The following is a 21,557-nucleotide window of genomic DNA, read 5'->3' as shown; positions in this document are numbered from 1 at the left end:
CCGGTGCGTGATCTGGTGGCTCTGAGGAAAGCAGGCACAGTTTGGAAAGAGGACAGGTGAAACCCAAGAGCCGCTTTGGGAGCGTCCTGTCTTGATCGCGTGTCGGAATGCATTGGTAGCAGGGAAGAGATTGGTGGAAGAGGTTTCATAGGAAAACTTTGGCTTTTTACTTGAGTGATTTCTGGGTCGTGTTAGTGGCTGCCCTTTATTTAGGTAAGATTTCAGTCGGCAAAAGTAGACGGTGGATGGAAATAACTGAGGTCACACTGAAGTCCTCTACACAGAGCAATTTCAAAGCTAAGGATGGCTGTAGATGGCTAATCTTCATCCCGAAGAGGCATTAGGAATTATAATAGATTTTCAAAAGTTTGGACAGAGTTGGTTAAGGTGGAAACTTCTAACTGCAGTAAAACTTGGGAAAACTTTATTGATTCACTGTGCATTTAGAAATTAGGGAATGTCTCCAAGTTTTCAAATGGCTGTTAGTAACATCTAGTGATATGGCAGCACAGACACCAGCTGTTCTCTCCTACAGGTGTAGAATGTGATACTTCTTGTGTACCTGAAAACTAGATGAAGGAGATGAAGCCATATTCTTTGTTTTGAAAGGCACTGAATTATGTTTGTATTGATTTGCTCTATTCATTCAGCAGAGGTGATGTTGTTGATGCCCAGGGCTTGCACCCATGAATGATCTGAGTTCCTCCTGTCCTGGACTCCTGGGTTTGAGAGAATTCAGCATAAAGTGGAAAAATGTAGTGAGGTCTTGACATTACATGTTGAAGGAATGCCCTGTGTAGGTGTCAGGTAGGGAACGGGGACTCTGAAAATCGGCTCCCAGCCTTTGAAGCCCACCCTGGGTCCTGCTGGAACACCCTGAGGCAAAGCTGAGACAAAGCAGTCAACCCATGTCCTTCCCTCCAGCCTGGTTCTTCTTACCACTCCCATCCCTAACTGACATGTAGGTTCTCAGGTCAAGCCAGGAGTCAGCAGTGCCGGGCACAGAGCTCCTCCTGCCACACCCTCCAGAGAACTTTGATCTAGAAAACAGAAAGATGTAGAATGCCCTCCTCAAAGCCCAAATCTGTTTCCTTCCCATACACCTTCAGATTCTTTGCTTTTGCAAGATTTGCCCATTTTCAGCACGCAAAGAATAAGGTGTGGTTGTCTCACATGGTATTCTTCTGCTTATGAGGACTTCTCTATAGGATCTGGATGGCCAACACTTTCTGTGATTTTGGTCTATGGGTGCTACGCAGGGTACAGCTAGAAATGTCGATCGCCAGTGCCTTCCATCCTGTGTCAATAGTTTTGAGTAATGGATTTAACAAAAAAAGAGGGCTTATAAAATCTGGGATTCTGTTTGTTTGTTTTTAACAGAATGGCAACAGGCTAATGATTTATATGTGGAATTTGATTTTATATGAAGGCATGCTGGTATTTCTAGCAATGAAGAATTACTGCCAAAGAAGGAAGTAGAAACTGCGGAGATCAGAGTGATGGTTAAGATCTCAATATAAATAAATCAGAAAAAGAAGGATGTTCCTGTGTTCTTTTAATCACAGAATGTGATTAAAGAAGAATTGATCGAGATGTGACATGTAATTTTCAGTTCGTTGTCTAGAATCCGGTCAAGTAGAAGTTTTTCTTTCAGTATAAACTCAAACAGATCATCAGGGCTGATGGATTTTTGTGTTTTATTGACTCCAGGTGCTTGTTTTTCTGTTCACAACCTTGTGATGCAGGAATGTTTTGTATTTTTATTGAAAATTAGGCTTCTACTTTGACACAGTTACAGATAATACGTAGGTGGGCATAGTGCTTAAATTTTAAAGTGTGAAAATTCTGTTCATTTTGAACCACCAGAATCAAAGGCTGAAATAAAACACCTCCTACTGACTTTTTTATAAAGTGTATAAAATTTACTTGGACTTCACACTTCTTTGGTGATTTCAAGGATGCAGCTAGACCGGCTCCATAAACCCTGTCTAGTGCACGCATTACTACTGCCACAATATCAGTTTATATTTATTTTGATATAGCATCTGTGCCTTACTAAAATGTCTGTTGTAGTTAACAGCAACCAAAACATTAGTCAGTTGTGACTAGGCTGTTATAAGATATTTCATTTTCAATTTTCTAAGCTCTGGACATGAAGGTTTTATCAAGTTATCACTCTGCAGATTTTCATATTAATATGCTAGACAATATCATTAGGATAAAGAAATAATTAGATTGAGAAGAAAAGATTTTGAAATTGGCGTAACTGACACTTCTGTTGAGATTGGGTGCCTTCAGAATGGTATGGCCATAGACAAAACTGACATTTCTGGATTCTAAAAGTCACCTGATCAGTTCCTGATGAAGATTCAACTTTTCATGCTCACTCGTAGGTGAAGCTGTTCTAAAATCATACGCATCCATGCCAAGTGGTATGAAATGGAGGAAGATGGACATTGGGGAAAAGAGCTATAAACTAAATGATTAGGAGAAAGTTGTCTGCATGGGGTATGAGCCATGTTTTAGCCACATGGATACACTGAGCTCAATAGGGTGTCAGCTGTTTGTTGGATATTTCCACAAGGGTATATTCAAATTAATGAATGTGTGTGTGATTTGAAGATTTAACAAAATCATGCATGTAAAAGAGACTGTGGTTTGAGGAAAAAGGACTGAGTGAACAGATGCACGTGACAAAATTTATGATCCCAGAATGTGGCAGTGTTAGAAAAGATGGTTGGAATGGTTTTGGGAAAGCCTTAATTATTTTTTATCAAGTTAATGATGTCATCTGGAGAAGGTTCTTAAAAATAATCCTCCTTTAAATCAAACATCATTATTGTACATATGTGAAGACTAATGGGTAGAGAGAGACTCTTTTTCAAAAGGATGTGTGACCTTTGGATTAGTGCCATCAGAGTGGTTTTTGCAGTATTATGCTGAGTACTATAAATAGATCCAAATTATAATGAAGACATAAACGTGTATCTGGAACTTATAATTTTATACAGCTTTCTTTCATTGGCAGTAAAACTACTTTTTCATCAAAAAAAATCTTAAAAGTGGCCTCATGACAGGAAACAAGTAAACATGGTATTTTATTGATCAACATTTTGTGATGGATTTGAAGTTAGAATATTGTATTTATTTAGTGGATATGTATTGCATGCCTGCCTACTTTGTGCCTGACACTGTTCTAGGATTCTGGGGATATAGAAGGGAAAAAAATAGACAAACTTCTCTGCTCTCATGGAGTTTACACTCTAGGTTGGGGAGACAGACAATCAATCAATCAATAATCTGAGTAAGAGTTATCTCAGATGGTGATAAGTGAAACAGGGAAATATAAAACCTGTGAGATGGCAGCATGGAGTGTAGTTGTAAGGATGACCTGGAAAAGGTTCACTGAGAAGATGACACTTGGTTAAAGATCTTTCAGAGATGAGGGAGCAGAGAGCACTTGAGGTAGAATGAGAGGCAAGGTCTAGTGCTCATTGACCTTGTGTGAGAAGGTGCCTGAGCTCTTGAGGAACCTTCTTGGGGAGGCTCACAGACTGTTCCAAGTGAGTGGAAGGTAGCAGGTGATGGGGTCTTCAAGCAGACAAGGTGTCAGACTATGTAGGGCCTTGTGCACCATTATTCAGAATTACACTTTTACTTTAATGAAATGGGAGGCCATTGGAGAATGTTGGGCAGAAAATGCCATAATTTAGGTATTGAGGACAGGTCATAGGAGTTCAAAAGGTAAAAAACAAAACAAAACAGGAGGACAGAGGAGGAGAGGAGCCCCTGGAATAATTCATGAAAGGATGGTGGCTTGTGCCAAGAGGTAGCAGTAGTGTAAAGTGCTCAAATTCTAACTATTTATGAACGTGGAATGGACATTGGGCAGTGTGAATGGCAGCTGCAGCTGTATCAGCCGCCCTAATATGGTATCTTCAGCTTTGATATCTTCATTTCGTTTTGGTTGCACAGAAAATTCTGATTTACTCAGATGTAGTAACACTTGGTAAACAGCTCACTTTGCAATGCCTGGATACTCTGCTAGACAGATTACATTTGAAAAGGGAGTTCAGTAGAAAAATTTTGTTTCAAAAATACCCAAGTATGGTTCACATTCTTATAAATATAAAAGACTAAAAAGATATAATGCTTATTCTAAGTACTAAAACGAAATGCTGAACAATATGGAGATGTGTTAAACCATTACTACCTTCTACACAATTCACTGTTAGGCTTTGGTGAGGAAATGTGATGAGCAGATAGGCCTGGACCTTGTGCGTTTTGGTGCTGAACTGCCTGGTTCAGTTTCATAGACAAAAACACTCTGTGTTGCTCTAGATTGTTCTTTAAAGAGTAATGCACAGCTACAGTTTTCTTAAACAGTTGCACAGTTAGAGATTGTATGCACAATGATGGCAGAGACTAAGGTGGCATAAAGGAATGATTTTCTGGTCTCATCTGTGTTAAAGTGTGGCAGGTTATTTTTTAATTTTACTTTTATGAATAATTAAAATTATATATTTTTATAAAATATTTGAATCTAACTTTTTTTCAAGCCTCTTGAAGCATCTAAGTGAATCCCTGGGGACAGTGTGTAAACCACTAATGTAATGCATGCATTAAAAGCACATGGGGACAAATTGATGTGGGAACATATGTACATATTACAAGTGCCTGAAGGGTCATTGTCACACCCTTTGCTTTAGGGTGGAATTTACTGTAAAGGGTGTTCCTGATGGAACCTATTTGTGAGGGGTTAAGGTCTGAAATGAGATCTCAAAGGGTCATTTCCAGCCTGGTTTGGGGCCCATACCCCACCAAGGCTCCAGCATACAACAGTACATGAGGAACATATAGAGTGATATCCAGGGCCTGGGGAGCTCTGAAAAGAGTGGCTTCACACTGTTTTTTTTTTGTTGTTGTTTGTTTTTTAATGGTGCAAAAGAAATATATGTTCATTGTAAAGGATGAAAAACAAAGATAGAAGAAAAAGTTTATTCACAATCTCACTCCCTAAAGATAATCATCTTTGATAATTTTGTACATGTCTTTCCAATGTTTGTAAACTTCTATGAGTGATATATTTATACACACACAGAGACACACATATGTTATGCCTGGAGTTGTAAAAAATGGACTCATTGTAAATGATGACTTGTAATCTATTTTCTTTACTTAATATAGTGTGAATATGTTACCATATTAATAAACATTCTCAAACCTTATGTTGACTAGCTGAATAACATTTTATTATATAAATATGCAATAATTCATTTAGAAGCAATACATTTTGAGAGTATTTTTATATAGCGTATTGGAAAAGATAAGTAGGCAAGACTTCTGGGGCTGGCAGTAGAGAAGAGTGTTTGAGATCCCAAGCAAGACTGAGGAACAGAGTGAGAAGGTGGGGAGAACACGGCTTCCCAGTTTCTGTGCTTAAGGGGCTCCCTGAAAATTTTGTGCAAGGAACGTTTTGTAGGTAAAGAAAATTTAAATGCCTCTGAGGTTCTATTTAAAATTGTCTTAAGTATATTTTTCTGTACTTTATCAATTTCCTGCATAAATTTGATTTTCATTTATCAGAATTTCTGTAAGTTGGCTATGTGTAGTACTGCCAAGAGGGGCTCAGAACATCTAGAGGACAAGTTCAATGGTTAGATTTGACCCAGATCCCAGAGAAGGCATTGAAAGCTTCTGAAGGGAGTGTCATCAGAAAGATAACTTTGTCATAGAAATTGTTATAATGTTGGATTTCTCCAAATGGGAAGGCAGGAGAAAGATGGAGTAGTTGTTGTCACATAAGAATAAGGGTAATTGTTGATTAAACATAACATTTGTTTTCAGTATTATCTAGGCCTTCTCATTTCTCTCCCTTCTGTAATCATGTAAAAGAGGGGATGAAACTCACAAAAGCCACTTTGGCCAATTCCGAGTTTCTCTACTAAAAGGTTTGGCTTAAAATAGAGTAGAAAGTAATGTTTAAAAATGCTTGTGGGCTGTTTATGACCTAATGTTGCCTATACCCTCCCCCCACCCCATAACAGCCCTCCATTTTAAGGGGTATCTTAATGGGATTGGTTGCTTCATTCAAGGGCAAGAGTTCTAATATCCCAAATTTGGTACCTCTGGTGAGGTTTTCCTTGCCTTTTCCTTATTTGAAACTTTTCTTTTCCCCCTTTCTACTCTCTGCTTTCAAATATGTTCAGTGCCCACATCTCTATTAATTTTGAAGTTGAAATTCATCTGTGCAATTATGCTTTTCATGTAAAACGTTTGCATCCATGAAGAGACAGTTTTAAAATTCCTTTTGAGTTGCAGGTTCTGGCTCAGGTATTGAAAGAGCACAATTAGTTTACCAGCCTGTTCTCTGAGGTCTAAAACTATCCTTTGAATCTACTCTTCCAGTGGAATATGGTTGGGGTGGGAAGTCATCTGGGTAGTGCATGAGGCCTCCATCCTTGAATTAAGGCATTTGCAATCCTATTTGCCTCTGTTTCCAGGCAGTTTTCAGTGTGACTCATAGAGGTACCCTGAGACTAGTACAGGATCTTCCAAATTTTTAATCTTTTCCTTTCCTTCCATCTTCTTATATTAATATTGTATTCCTTTGCTGTAATGGGATCTCAAAAAGCCAAGGGAGTGTCGTGGGGGGCATGCAGGCGGAAGTCACTCAGGCACAGGTGGTGGGAGAACGTCCAGCCATGCTGGTGGGACATGTTCCTTGGAAGGAAATAATGCAAGTGAGAGTGTAAGAGATCTTGTGCCAGACCAAGCATCCTACAGGGCATGAGAATGTTCTGAGAGGCTTCAGGAGGAGATCCAGACTGGCAGGTGGTTGGTTGACACTAGAGTGATCTGGGCACAGTCCCACAGTAGCTATGGAGCACAGGTGTAGGTAACATCCATTCCTTGTGGGGACATGGCAGGTCTCTTTGGTCTCAAAGGACCCCAGGTGTGGGAATTTATTCCAGTGGGGATTTAGGCCCTTTGAAAAGTACAGCATGCCATACACATGTTTGCTATTACTAATCATCAGCTCATGACATACAGTTAAATGACTCACAGGATCCCAGGACAGATGAGTCTAACCAGACTTGTTTTACTTGGATCATCAAGGTCAATTCGCAGTGCGGTCTCACACATTATCTCCTTGGCCAGGAAAAGTACTTCCTACGTGAAACCCTCCTTTGTTCCCCACTGTGGATAGTTTAGCAGACAGGTAGCCTTACAGACAGGTAGTCTTACCATCAAAATGGGGCTCCCAGTCTAGTTCTATAATGAATTAAGTCTGAGCAATGGAAATCATAACTCCAGGAGCTCACTGGTGACTTCTTTATGGAGGAAAAGCAGTTCTGAGCAATCAGTCTCTCTCTCTCTCTCTCTCTCTCTCTCTCTCTTCCCCCCTTCCCTCTCTTTCTTCTTCCCTCCCTCCCTTTTCTTCTTGCTACCACCTTTGTGCCTGGTAGAATTTCTTAAAATTCTTTTCAGTGCATGGATGAACTCACAAGAATGTAAGGGAGTTACTCAGAGGTAAGAAATGACAAGAAAACAATAGACTAGAGATAGGTCTGCAGATTCCTCCTGGCCTAGACTTTGTTTTTAAATGGTACAATATGTAAATAACAGGAGGCAAAGTCTGAGACCCAGCTGGATGGACAGGCAGATTAGGGTCCTCAGTGTAAAGCCTGGATTCTCAGATGGTGTCACTACGAGGGCATGAGCTAAGAAAATAAAACTTCCACGCAGAGAGAAGCAATGGAAATACATGCTGTCTTGGCTTCTAAAAAGCAGGAGAAAAGAATCTCTCCTCTGCCACCAAGAATTTCTAACCACGATCTCGAAATCACTCAGTTTTGGGATCAGAATCTATATTTGAGGGTGGCCTAAAGTTTACTCAAAATTTCATTTTAAGTCATTCTAGGTGGTGGGTTGCTAGGTACCTGGCAGAAGCAAAGACCAATCCTCTCTAGAGGAACACACTTTAAACACAGGGCTCAAAGAATTTCCACAGATAAAGTTACAAGGAACAGAAATTAGCATTCTAGAATCACTAAAAGCAAAATGAAACAGGCCACTATGATTGACAGTTGGCACAAACAACCAGTTGTAGACCAGAACTACAAGGGCTGAAGATCTGCAATTATTAGACACAGTTTATAAATTATCTTTAAAGAAATTAAAGAGAGCATTGCAAATGTGATCGTGAAACAAAAGAATGGACTGAGCAGCCTTGGAAGGCAGGATTGGAGGTTGTGTGGTGGAGGAACACAGGCTTATTTGAAGGGCCTGGACAGCAGGTTCCTTGTTGCCACCAGCCTGGGATAATGAAGAAAGAGACACGGTCATTGAGAGCGTCCGGAGTGGTGCTTCTGGTAACTTCTGGAGCCAGAGCTGGTTATCTCTTGCAGCAACACCTTGGGTAGATATTAATTACCTTATCTACAGTGGATTTCTGTACGGAACTCTTTTTGGTGACAGAAAGAATAGAAAATCTAAAATGAAACGGGAGATGAAAACAAAAATCCACTTTAACAGCAAAATTAAGTCCCATACTTAGAACTCTAGCTAGCTTCTTTCCTTATCAAACATACCCCTTCACTGAGTCCTTGAAAGTTGGTTCTGAATCTTACAAGGTCAATCAATACAATGAGGAACAGCAAGTAACATTATGAGACAGGAAGGGGCTGTCTCTGACTCCATCAGTGAGTAGAGATGGCTGACAGAGTTGACTGCTGGGTCATCATATTTGGCCGTTCCAGTTAAGACAGCCTGGACAGCACAATCCATCAACTGATCTTCTTGGGAGAGACTTTTGGGTATTTCAAGGAAGACCTCGCAAAACTGTCAGGGAGAACAGCAGGCTGAACACCACCACCAAGCCCATGAACCTGGATATACCTTTCCTTTGTGTTTCCAAAGGACGTGGGAAGGCTTCCAAAGATAAGCTCCCAAGGGCCTCCTTGCTTGGGCCTAATGCTGCTGTGAGACCATCCTGAAAATTTCTCCTGATTCATTTAGGAAATTGTTACACTGTAAGAACTGTCTCACTGGTGGTGACACGTCCCTGTGCTTCAGACCCACCGGGATCTTTGCTGCTTTGGCAACTTTGTACTTACCATCTCTCTGGAATGTTCTTCCTTCAACTTTATATGGATGGCCTTTCTTTCAAATTTTAGTTTGATTATGTTGTTCTTAGTCATCTCAGTATATTAATTTCTGTTATAGCATCTGCCAACCTCTGAAATTACAGCAGCTCTTTGTGCTGTTATTGTCTGCTCCACTGGAATTTAAGCTCCCATGAGAGGGATCTTGTCTTATTCACAATCCCCAGGATCTAGCCTGGAATAGTAAATACATATTTTCGGAATAAATAAATGACTTCTCTCTCATCATCTTCTTTTGATAATCATAATCACAATCATAATTATCATCATCAGAAGAAAAAGAATAAGAAGAAGGAGAAGGGGGGTGGGACAGAGAAGGAAAAGCAGCAGAGGCATTAGCAACATATAACGCATAGATTTTGAGTCTTTTGAATCCCATGTTTTGGAACATAATGATTCAAGTGTTTTTTCGGCTTCATCTACCTAGATAAACCTATAAGTAAATTAACTAAAGTTAACTATTCTTGGCTTCTTCATGACTCACTTTGAGGTGCCCAGACATCTCCCTACAGTTAAAGCTATAGTTAAGGCCCCCATCAATTCTTTGTAGAAAAGCCTAAAATGATCCTGTGACTATCAGTAGAGAAAAAAGTGATATGAAGCGTGCCGCTTGCTTTTCAGTTCCAAGAGCTCCACCAAGCAGCTCACTCTTTACGTGGGCCTCTCACTGTTGTGGCCTCTCCTCCGGACGTGCAGGCTCAGCGGCCATGGCTCATGGGCCTAGCCGTTCCGCGGCATGTGGGATCTTCCCGGACCGGGGCACGAACCCATGTACCCTGTGTCGGCAGGCAGACTCTCAACCACCGCGCCACCAGGGAAGCCCACAGCTCACTCTTAGTTCTTCCATTTTAAGTATGTCCTCCAGGGTGACCTGTCTGGGCTTAAGTTCTAGGGGATGTATGGTAAGGTCTGGGAGGAGCTGGGCCATTTTTAGGTCTGCAGAATTCTGCAGGCTGGACTAGGAACTTTGGAAATTACGTAACTCATCCCTGCCTAGAAGGCACAAAGAGCTTGTATGTGTACCTAAGAGATAAATCAACAGAAGAAAAGCATCATAATTCACCTGTTGAAAACTAGACACTCTCTTTCCAGAGGCCCAGCCCAGACTATAGAATCACAGTTTTCTGCAGAGTGGGTTGATAACATCTACATTTAGCAAGTACCCCAAGTGATTTCTATGAACAGGCAAGTTAGGGAACCCTTGATGTCATAAGTTCAAGAGTCAATTTAATACAGAATGGGTTTAAAATGGGTTTTCCTTTTGTGAATGAGGATACTTTTGTAAGAAAGCAGCAAGTGAAATATCTCCTGGGAAATCTTACTGAGCTGTATATTACTCAGCCTGGACATTCAGGATGTCAGAGGAGACCTGTGAAGCTGTATGGCTAATCTTCTTAGAAATAGGCAAAGCTGAGCCAGGCTGTCACCCGTGAGCTATTAATTGAAGGGTAGCTTTTTTTTTTCTTTCCCCAAAGCGCACCTCCCTCAAACACACCTCTTCCAATACATTACTCCCCCATCTGTAAAAAGATAATTTATCATCCTTGGAAGGACTCTGCTCTCAGTAAGTGCCAGAACTAAAATATGCAGTTTCACAGATTACTCAAAATCTTCTTTGTTAACAACGGCTTCATTGCTGACTTCAGTTTCTAGTAATTCTGTAGGTTGGGTTGCAGCTAACAGATTTACAGCATTAACCCCGAGCTTTGCCTTTGCCAGTTCACACGTTGAATTGGGCTTTTGCTCTGGGTCCTTTTGGGGACTATTCTAGGGTACTGTTTCCACGAGGAAGCCACATTTTACCTGCCTGTCCTATGGATTCTTCGATCTGTCTATATATCAGAACGACATAGGGAGATTTTGAAAAACACATGTTCCAGGGCCCTACCAGTTCTAAAACAGCAGAATCTCCAGGGATGGAGCTTGAGATTCTGTATTTTAGCAAGTCTCCCAAGGGATTCTCATTCCTCCAGCCATTGTCACCAGCCTTGGATTAGCCCAGCATGGCGGAATCACCCAGCTTAATCAGTATCATCACATTCAGGGAGAGGTACCATATTTTCCTCTTCCTTGGTTTTCTCAATAATGTTTTCAAACTGTTATTTATCATTATTAATCTTCACCCCCCAAATCCTCTTCCTCCACCCCCACCTTGGAACCAGTGCACACATTTGCAGACATTTGCATTTCCTTTCCCTTTTCCCCCTAATGTGCCTCAAGAACAACATTGGCATGTTCTGTGAATTTCATCTCAATACAAAGAAGAAGAAGAAGACGATATTGGCCTTTTTTTTTATTCAATGTGCATACTTGGGGGTTAGGAGGAATCAGTTAAGTGTCCTGCAATCTGGTGGCTGATTTCACACTTTTGATCCCTGCAAAACAGACACACAAATCTTTTGGGAAAGGTATTTTTTTCTCTGTATCTGTGAGACATTTAAAAATAATAACAACTCTCCAAACTTCATCCTATCTTATATATTGCATCTTTTCTCATCATTGGCCTAATTTTATGCTTGTTATCTTTTCTGTTTGCTCTCTGTCCCTACTCTTTCAGTTTTTCTTCTACCGTTTGTAAAGCCTATAAAACCTTTCCTTGCTTTTTTTTTTTTTTTTTTTTTTAGAATTGTCAAAGGATCCCCATCCATTTTCTTAAAGCCCTTGTTTTCTGATTTCAGGCCATTTAAATGAAAATGAGCAGCAAGATATCTGCAAAAAATCAAATGGTTAAGGACATTTTCAAGGTAATGTAGATAGAACTGAAATTGGAATTCAGGTCTTCTGGTTTCTTTATGGCCATTCTTTGATCCTTTTCATTACTTCATGTTTTATATTGGATTTTTGATATTCTCCTTTTCTCCATTTAAAGCCCTGTACCATGCATGACTCATCTTTCCCCTAACATTCTTTTTGATTTCTCAGGGTTAGTTGAACAGTAGACTGCAAACAAATCTTCCTTTTCCAAGCATCTATAGAACATACCAGAACCCTGTCAGAACCCCAGATGAAAAGCAGACAAGAGCAGCCTTGTGGGACAGCCACCGGAATTCCTTCTGAAGGGGCAAAAAGGAGCCTTTGTTGGCAGGAGGAAGGTGTTAAGGGAGCAGACAATTGAATCTGATTTTTTTTCAACAGTGTAGCTTCTCCTGGCTTCAGTCTCTAGGTAGAGATTGTGTACCTTGTAGGAGACAACAGCAGAGGCACTAACCAGACGAGCCAGCATTAGCATGTGCATTTGCCCATAACTGCCCACCAATGTGGTGGTTCTGTTCTTGATTAACCATGTCTGTCCTAAGACCCGCCTTTTACCTTTTACCTTTTTCTGAAAATAAACTTCTGGTTGCCTGCAGCTTGGATTAGGAGAGAGGATCTAAGGGTCTAACTGCTTTTTAAGTGGAGTTTCAAGCAATCGTCTTGCTTTTAACCTTACCATTTTCCCTCCTTTCCTCCAAAAGAAGCTGAAGTCTCAAATATCTGTTGTCTTTGAGGGTTTTGCAGCCTGAATTGGGCTGTTCTGAGCTTTCCCCCATTGCTGGCTTGGAAGTCAGCTTTCTCAGACCTGCTAAATGAGTTAGCGCACTTGCCTCTCAGAATATTGCTGTGGCCATTTTCTCCTATTTTCTTTGCCCTTTGGATTGAGACCTTTAAAAGAAAATTGCTCTATGGTCATTGTGATGGGTTTTCAGAAAAGAACAGTGATAAGTGTGTGTATTACATCTGCCATCTGAGCCATACCTTACTTTTATTTTAAGGAAGATTACATGTTCCTTCCATACTTATGTCCAGAGTCCATGTTGTTTTGCACCCTAACTTGACCAAGGAGAGGAATGGAGCTAAGATGGTCAAAGCACATTTTCAAAGTGAGCTGAGAGTTTTGGATAAAAGTAGAGGTGAGACATAATGTTTGGAATAAAGCTTAGATGGGGAATCTATTTCATCCAGACACTCTGCTATGTTTCAGTGTCATACTATTCCTAACAAAAGCATTATAGATATTGGTTCCAATTTAGACCTTGAAGAAAATGTGGTTGTAAATACCTATCTTTGGAGTTTACATAGGGTAATTATAGAAGCAGAGCATTTATCACATGATGATGAAGAATCGTTCAGAAACTTTCATTGTTTTTATGTCTGCTTGATGATGTATTCTTCTTAGTTATTGACTAATAGCAGTTGCACAGATGATACCATAATGTGATCCACAGCAGCGTGTTAAGGGAGAATAAAGACCAATGTTAGTATCTCAGTCATTTTCTTAGAATTGATTAATTTTAATTGATTCTTTCAAAATATTGAGTCACCAGCTTTATTCACTGAAGCGTCTTTGTAAATGGAGTGTTTTCATAAATCCCTTTGCTTTCTAAAAGTTACTTAAGTCATTTAAATTTATCTTTTGTATTATTAGCTTTTTCCCCCTTTGATGCTATTTTATACATGACTCTGGCACATACGTTTTCATATCCTTAGAGCTTTTATTACGCATATGGCTTAATGATTCAGTTTATAAACAGCCACACCGATATTTTTACCAACTCATATTGTTGTATAAAATCCACATCCAGCTGTTAAAGACCATGGTAAGAGAAGGAAACGTGGGGTATTTAACATTCCAGACAGACATAGGAGTTCTTGTGGTATATCCCTAATATATTGTGATTATTAGCATGACACCTGATTAAATTTTCCCTGCAAAATAAATACACCCATCAAATGATTCTCACTAAACCAAAGATTATTGACTAGCAAATCATATGTAGTTTGACATGTGTCTATACCTTTAAAGAGTAAGAAAAAACAAAAACTACTTAGTTGTTTTATTAGTTTTGAGACTGCATTTCCTGGAGCCCTGGAAATGGTTCAGGGACCCCAGGAGCGGGTGTGCTAAGAATGAGTGTGACTTGGTTACCTCCACTCTACCTGGTCCCATACTTACTTCTTCCTGAGAAGCCCTAGAATTCAATATTTGGTTTTCATATAAAATTTAATTTGGAAAAACAACAGATCTCATTGGTAAGACAGATTTAAAAAATAATGAGACTTTTGTCTGAAGTAACCAGATAATTGACAGGAAAGTTAATTGTAAAGCATGACTTATTTAGGTATCTGGCCAATCTGTGATTATACTTATAGATCTGAAAATTATGATAAATAGAGAAGCCCAGCTCTTAGCACATTGGCAGGCATGATCTGAAATATCCAGATGAATACAAATTCAGAGCTCTTCATCACATTCCGGCTGTTAAGTACAAAGTTTACCCAAATAAGTGAGACTGGGTTGGGCCACCTCTCTCTCTTGGCCCTGAGTTTCTCAGCAGCTCCTGGTGCGATCTGCCCCTCCATGGAGCTTCCCTCATGACTCAGCACAGACTCTATGCCATGCCCTTTAAGCTGAGAACAGCACACGGATTACAAAGTATGATACCAAAACTCTTGGCACTCATCATTTTCTTTAGAGATTGTCGTGATTTTCAGTTTTTAGAATAGCATAAACATAATATCTGCAGCAGAAATAAGTTAAAATATTCTAAAATATCTCCATAAAACATTTTATTTATCTTCATTATAGTGTGTCATTTTCTTTCATAATAGCTACAGATGAATTGGAGGCTAATTCTTACACTATAATGATAAATTGAATTATACCAATTCAGTTTAGCAGAATTAATGCTTACTCACTTGCTGGGTAAATCAATCTATTCATTTTTTTAACACGAAAAGGAAATAATAATTAATAAATGTAAGGATAATATTGTAAATTTATAGAAAGTTATTACAATAACTGAAAATATTTGCTGTAGAGCTGCCTCCTGGCAAGCATGAGGGCAATTTTATTTCTTTAAAGAGAAAATTTAGATTGAACGAATTTATTTATTTATTATTTATTTTTGGCTGCGTTGTTACTGCGTGTGGGCTTTCTCTAGTTGCGGTGAGCGGGGGCTGCTATTCGTTGCAGTGTGCGGGCTTCTCATTGCGGTGGCTTCTCTTGTTGTGGAGCACAGGCTTTAGGCACGTGGGCTTCAGTAGTTGTGGCTCGCGGGCTCAAGAGCGCAGGCTCAGTAATTGTGGCACACGGGCTTAGTTACTCCACGGCATGTGGGATTTTCCTGGACCAGGGCTCAAACCCGTGTCCCCTACATTGGCAGGCGGATTCTTAACCACTGCGCCACCAGGGAAGTCCCTGGGGAGCTCTTTAGTGTTGTAAGGCTATTTAGTCCCTTCCAAATAACAATAAAAAATGGATTGCAAGATATAAATAGATAGTTATGAATCAGGTTTAAAGAGAGACAGTTGGGTGGAAGAACTGAATTATTCGTGGCAGAGGTAACACTTGAACTTGAAGGTGTGTAGGAAGAAGAGAAGTCAAAGATAGAGGGGCTACTCCAGGTGTGAAGAATGATATTATGTAAAATGCATTATCAAATGTGTATGGTACACTTGAAGTATGACTAGTAGTCCAGCTTGATTAGAGAAAATAACGTTAAATAGAGAAAAGAAGGTTTTGCACAGAAAGGTTGAGATTAGATTACAGAGGGCTAGAATTCCAGATTAAGATGTGCATCCTTTATTTTGGTAGGGAATTGTTTACTGAAGGTTTGCTTGTTTGGGTTTGGTTTGGTTTGATTTTACTGTGGGAGTGCTATCAGGTAAGCCACGCAATGTTTGGGAGCTGCCACCCTCCTCCAGTGCAGGGTGGCTTCTGAGAGTGTACACTGCAGTTGGAGGCATGGGGACGTGTTAGTGGATTCTTAAGAAAATCCAGACAGAAATGATAGAGTCCGAATTGGGGAGAAGACAGTGGGAATGAAAAAGAGAAAAAAAAAAACAGATTCAGAAAGAAGGATTAGAAGGAACTTCATGACTATTTTGTGTTTGTTTGTTTTGGAGGAGAGGATGGGGGAAGGAAACAAAAATATTGCTTTTATGTTCTCATGAGACATACTTATTAATTATTCATTGGGTTAACCTGTTTCTAAATTGCGGCTGATCAAATTCACTGACAATATTATTTACACCCCCGCCCCACAAAAAAGTGCATTTCACAGTGTTTTAAAGTCGACCACTTATTGGTTTTGCTCCTGTGATGTTACTAGGTAAATATTGGTCTTTATTTACTCCTTTTTATATTCACATAGTAGACCATTAGTGTCTTTGATGTAACATTTAAAGCTGCCAGGGCTTCACTGGTGGCGCAGTGGTTGAGTCCGCCTGCTGATGTAGGGGACGCGGGTTCGTGCCCCGGTCCGGGAGGATCCCACATGCCGCGGAGCGGCTGGGCCCGTGAGCCATGGCCGCTGAGCCTGCGCGTCTGGAGCCTGTGCTCCGCAACAGGAGAGGCCACAACAGTGAGAGGCCCGCGTACCGCAAAAAAAAAAAAAAAAAAAAAAAGTGCTGCCAGAAGTTCATGGTATGAAGCACGTTGTGGTCCCAGTGAGTCCTGGGTTTGGATCTCATGTCCCAGTGTCCATTTGCAGGTCTCTTGGCCAATGACTGACCTCCTGGGCAGGATGGCAAGCTACCCAGTATCTGCCACTCAGCTGGTCATTCTCAGCACAATGAAAAACATTATTTCATTGTTTTACAAAAAGTGGCCTTAAAAGAATATACTTATGTTTGTCTTGGGTTTATTGAATCTGAAGGGGTCGTTTAACTTTCTCAGATATACTTCAATCGTATGTCTAAAATTGCGTTAGAGAAAGATTGTATGTATGGGAGTTCACAAAGGTCTCAGTATACACCCCTTAAGATAGTCCTCTGTCCTATGACAGCTGTGGTTTTAATTGCCAGACAGTTTGTTGAATTAAATCAAAGTGTTATTTTTGTTAGTCACCAGTGTTTAAATATTTATTTGGTACCTGTTATGAACAGATCACTATTCTAGATACCAGGAGGAATACAAAGTTGAATAGAACAGCCACTGTGTGTAACTTCAAGGAAATGATACCTTTTAATGTCCAGAAATAATATACCATTCTATTCATTAGCTCTGATTTCAAATAGCTACATTTTGAACATAGTGGTTATTCATGACATGATGCAAATAAATTATTGTGTTGATTAAAATGAATCTGATTCAGATAACATTTGATACATTATTATTCAAGAAAGGGATTATTACCTCCCACAGGAAAACTGATGAATCTGCCCAATTTCCAATCAGCCTGAGGCCAATTTCATGTAGCATAGGTGAAATAGTTGATAGAGCTGGGTGCTGTGAAGCAGCTTCATGTATTTGCAGGCTTACTTGATAGGGTCAACCCCTCTTAGTGTGATTTGAAATCTCATTGGGAAATGCACTTTTTCCCTTGATACATTATCAGATGATACAGTCCAACCAGTGCTGAAAAAACATGGCAGTAGTTACTGAATCCCTGACCTTGGAGTGTGTAGTATCTCTTTCATAATAATAATAGAAAAAAAATTGTAGAACACATTATTAAAAGGATGACTATTTTTAAGATGAAAAGTCTCTGATTACTACAACCCTAGATGGATTTGCTAAATACAGATCATTTAAGGGTAGCTTCGTTTCTTCCTTTGACAGGGAAATATGCTGAGTATTGGGGTTCCAGCAAAACCTTTAAAGCATTTTAAATGTCTTTCTTAGAAGGTTTCCAGGCATTTTAGTGGATTAGGAACTGATGAAATCATTGAATCCAAAAGTGGCTAGTATACTGATTCCAGAGGAAAACTTATGGCAGGAATCTTCAAAAAGTAATCAGATGGTGGAGACTCAAAACAATGAGACTGGAGGATACTTTGATTAGGAAAGACAGTGGGAAGATGATAGCTGTCTTCAAATATTTGAAGAATTGTTATGCAAAAGAAAGAGACTTATATACATGAGTCCAAAAGTATATATAGGCAACAAAGAAATATTCAGGCTCAGTATAAGACAAAAGCTTTTGAGTAGCCAGAGCTTGCCAACCAATTCTATATCTGAAACACCTCAAATTGAGCTGCCTCAAAGACTGGTGATTGCGCCTTGCACTAGAACATGTGACTAACCACTTAGCAGCGATACTGTAACTAGAGATTCCAAAGTGAGGTTGACCTTCAAAGTTTCTTCCAACCCCGAAGTTATCACTTCGGGCCGACTGGAACTCGCCAGCCGAGAGGCTTGTCTGCTCGCCCGCCGGGGCGGGCGGGACTGGGAGCTGAGGCTCCGGCTTTTGTCGGAGCGCCGGGAGAGGACTGGGGTTGGCGGCGTGAACACAGCCTGCAGGGCGTTAGTGCACCGCGGCTAGCCGGGAGAGAGTCCGGGGAAAAGTCTGGACCTGCCGAAGAGGCAAGAGACTTTTACGTCCCTCTTTGTTTCCTGGTGCACGAGGAGAGGGGATTAAGAACGCTGCTTGAGAGAGCTCCAGGGACGGGCGCGAGCCGCGGCTAAGAGTGCGGAGCCCAGAGACAGACATGAGACGCTAAGGCCGCTGCTGCCGCCGCCAGGAGGCCTGTGTGCGAACGCAGGTCACTAGCCACACGCCCTTCCGGGGAGCCTGTGCAGCCCGCCACTGCCAGGGTCCCGGGATCCAGGGACGGCTCCCCCGGGAGAGCGCACGGCGCGCCTCAGGCTGCAGCGTCACGCCGGCCTCTGCCACTGCAGGCCCGCCCCGCACTCCGTGCCCCTCCCTACCCCCCCCGGCCTGGGTGAGCCAGAGCCTCCGAATCAGCGGCTCCTTTAACCCCGTCCTATCTGAGCAAAGAACAGACGCCCTCCGGCAACCTACACGCACAGGCGGGGCCAAATCCAAAGCTGAGCCCCTGGGAACTGTGAGAACAAAGAAGAGAAAGGGAAATCTCTCCCAGCAGCCTCAGAAGCAGCGGATTAAAGCTCCACAATCAACTTGATATACCCTGCATCTGTGGAATACCTGAATAGACAACGAATCATCCCAAATTAAGGAGCCCTGTGGATGAAAGGCTCTTGGTGCTGCAGCCAGGAGTCAGTGCTGTGCCTCTGAGGTGGGAGAGCCAACTTCAGGACACTGGTCCACAAGAGGCCTCCCAGCTGCACATAATATCAAACAGCAAAAATCTCCGAGAGATCTCCATCTCAACGCCAGCACCCAGCTTCACTCAACGACCAGCAAGCTACAGTGCTGGACATCCTATGCCAAACAACTAGCAAGACAGGAACACAACCCCACCCATTAGCAGAGAGGCTGCCCAAAATCATAATAAGTCTACAGACACCCCAAAACACACCACCAGACGTGGACCTGCCCACCAGAAAGACAAGATCCAGCCTCATCCACCAGAACACAGGCACTAGTACCCTCCACCAGGAAGCCTACACAACCCACTGAACCAACCTTAGCGACTGGGGACAGACACAAAAAACAACAGGAACTACGAACCTTCAGATGCAAAAAAGGAGACCACAAACACAGTAAGATAAGCAAAATGAAAAGACAGAAAAACACACAGCAGATGAAGGAGCAAGATAAAAACCCACCAGACCTAACAAATGAAGAGGAAATAGGCAGTCTACCTGAAAAAGAATTCAGAATAATGATAGTAAGGTTGATCCGAAATCTTGGAGATAGAATGGACAATAGAATGGACAAATTGCAAGAATCAGTTAACAAGGACCTAGAAGAACTAAAGATGAAACAAGCAACGATGAACAACACAATAAATGAAATTAAAAGTACTCTAGATGGGATCAATAGCAGAATAACTGAGGCAGAAGAACGGATAAGTGACCTGGAAGATAAAATAGTGGAAATAACTACTGCAGAGCAGAATAAAGAAAAAAGAATGAAAAGAACTGAGGACAGTCTCAGAGACCTCTGGGACAACATTAAACGCACCAACATTCGAATTATAGGGGTTCCAGAAGAAGAAGAGAAAAAGAAAGGGACTGAGAAAATATTTGAAGAGATTATAGTTGAAAACTTCCCTAATATGGGAAAGGAAATAGTTAATCAAGCCCAGGAAGCACAGAGAGTCCCATACAGGATAAATCCAAGGAGAAATATGCCAAGACACATATTAATCAAACTGTCAAAAATTAAATACAAAGAAAACATATTAAAAGCAGCAAGGGAAAAACAACAAATAACACACAAGGGAATCCCCATAAGGTTAACAGCTGATCTTTCAGCAGAACCTCTGCAAGCCAGAAGGGAGTGGCAGGACATATTGAAAGTGTTGAAGGAGAAAAACCTGCAACCAAGATTACTCTACCCAGCAAGGATCTCATTCAGATTTGATGGAGAAATTAAAACCTTTACAGACAAGCAAAAGCTGAGAGAGTTCAGCACCACCAAACCAGCTCTACAACAACTGCTAAAGGAACTTCTCTAGGCAAGAAACACAAAAGAAGGAAAAGACCTACAATAACAAACCCCAAACAATTAAGAAAATGGGAATGGGAACACACATATCGATAATTACCTTAAATGTAAATGGACTAAATGCTCCCACCAAAAGACACAGATTGGCTGAATGGATACAAAAACAAGACCCATATATTTGCTGTCTACAAGAGACCCACTTCAGACCTAGAGACACATACAGACTGAAAGTAAGGGGATGGAAAAAGGTATTTCATGCAAATGGAAACCAAAAGAAAGCTGGAGTAGCAATCCTCATATAAGTTATATATATATATATATATATATATATATGTAGTTTGCTTGAGTGCAGTGTTTTTTGTTTTCTGTACTGAATTCATTAGCATGGGTCGGTATAAAATTTAGCATAGGTCAATATGTAATTTGTAAACTAATAAGGTCTTAAAGTGAGGAATTAAGTCTTTTAAATTTAATTATTTATTGTAAAGAGCAGAATAGCATACATAAACAGGTGCCTAAGGAAAACTTGTATTCTAATATGGAACTCTCATGAACACCTTTCTTTTTTTCTTCTAACTGTATGATAGTAGGCCATTTGATTATTTTTATGGCTTTAACTTTACAACAATGAAATATTCGTAAATTTTAAAAAGTATTTTTCTTTATTTGATGCGGGTGGGATACTGGAGAAATGAAAGGTCAAACATCTATTGAGGATTCCATACTTGTCTATATATTGTGTACTTTTATTTCAAGAACTGATTTAAAATTCCTAAAAGGATGCTATAATAAGTTATTATGCCATTTTACAGACTGAATTAAGTGAATTTCAGGGAGGTATGAAACTTGCCTAAGGCTATCCAGCTACCAAGTGGTAGAAGTGAGAATTAAATCCAGGTATACCTATAAAAAAAAAATTAAAAAAAAATAAAAAAAAAGAAGGCGAGGGCAGCACCAGGGTATGGGGTTGTTAGTTTTATAGGGGTGAGTAATTTCATACGCTGATGAGTGGGAGGAGTATTCCAGCTATTTTGGGGAAGGGGTGGGGATTTCTAGGAATTGAGCCACCGCCCACTTTTTGACCTTTATGGTC

The 21,557-nt window shown here is 40.6% G+C and overlaps 1 protein-coding gene across 3 annotated transcripts in view; it reads left to right on the top strand.

Moving 5' to 3' along the window:
* Nucleotides 1-21,557, top strand: part of CTNNA2 (catenin alpha 2) — a 1,200,774-nt gene that overhangs the window by 431,466 nt on the left and 747,751 nt on the right. The window lies entirely within an intron of this gene.

The sequence above is a fragment of the Orcinus orca genome, chromosome 13 (assembly GCF_937001465.1).
Source record: "Orcinus orca chromosome 13, mOrcOrc1.1, whole genome shotgun sequence".
In the NCBI taxonomy this organism is placed as follows: domain Eukaryota; kingdom Metazoa; phylum Chordata; class Mammalia; order Artiodactyla; family Delphinidae; genus Orcinus; species Orcinus orca.
The sequence above is the reverse complement of the archived record's forward strand: the minus strand, read 5'-3'. Positions and strand labels throughout refer to the sequence as shown.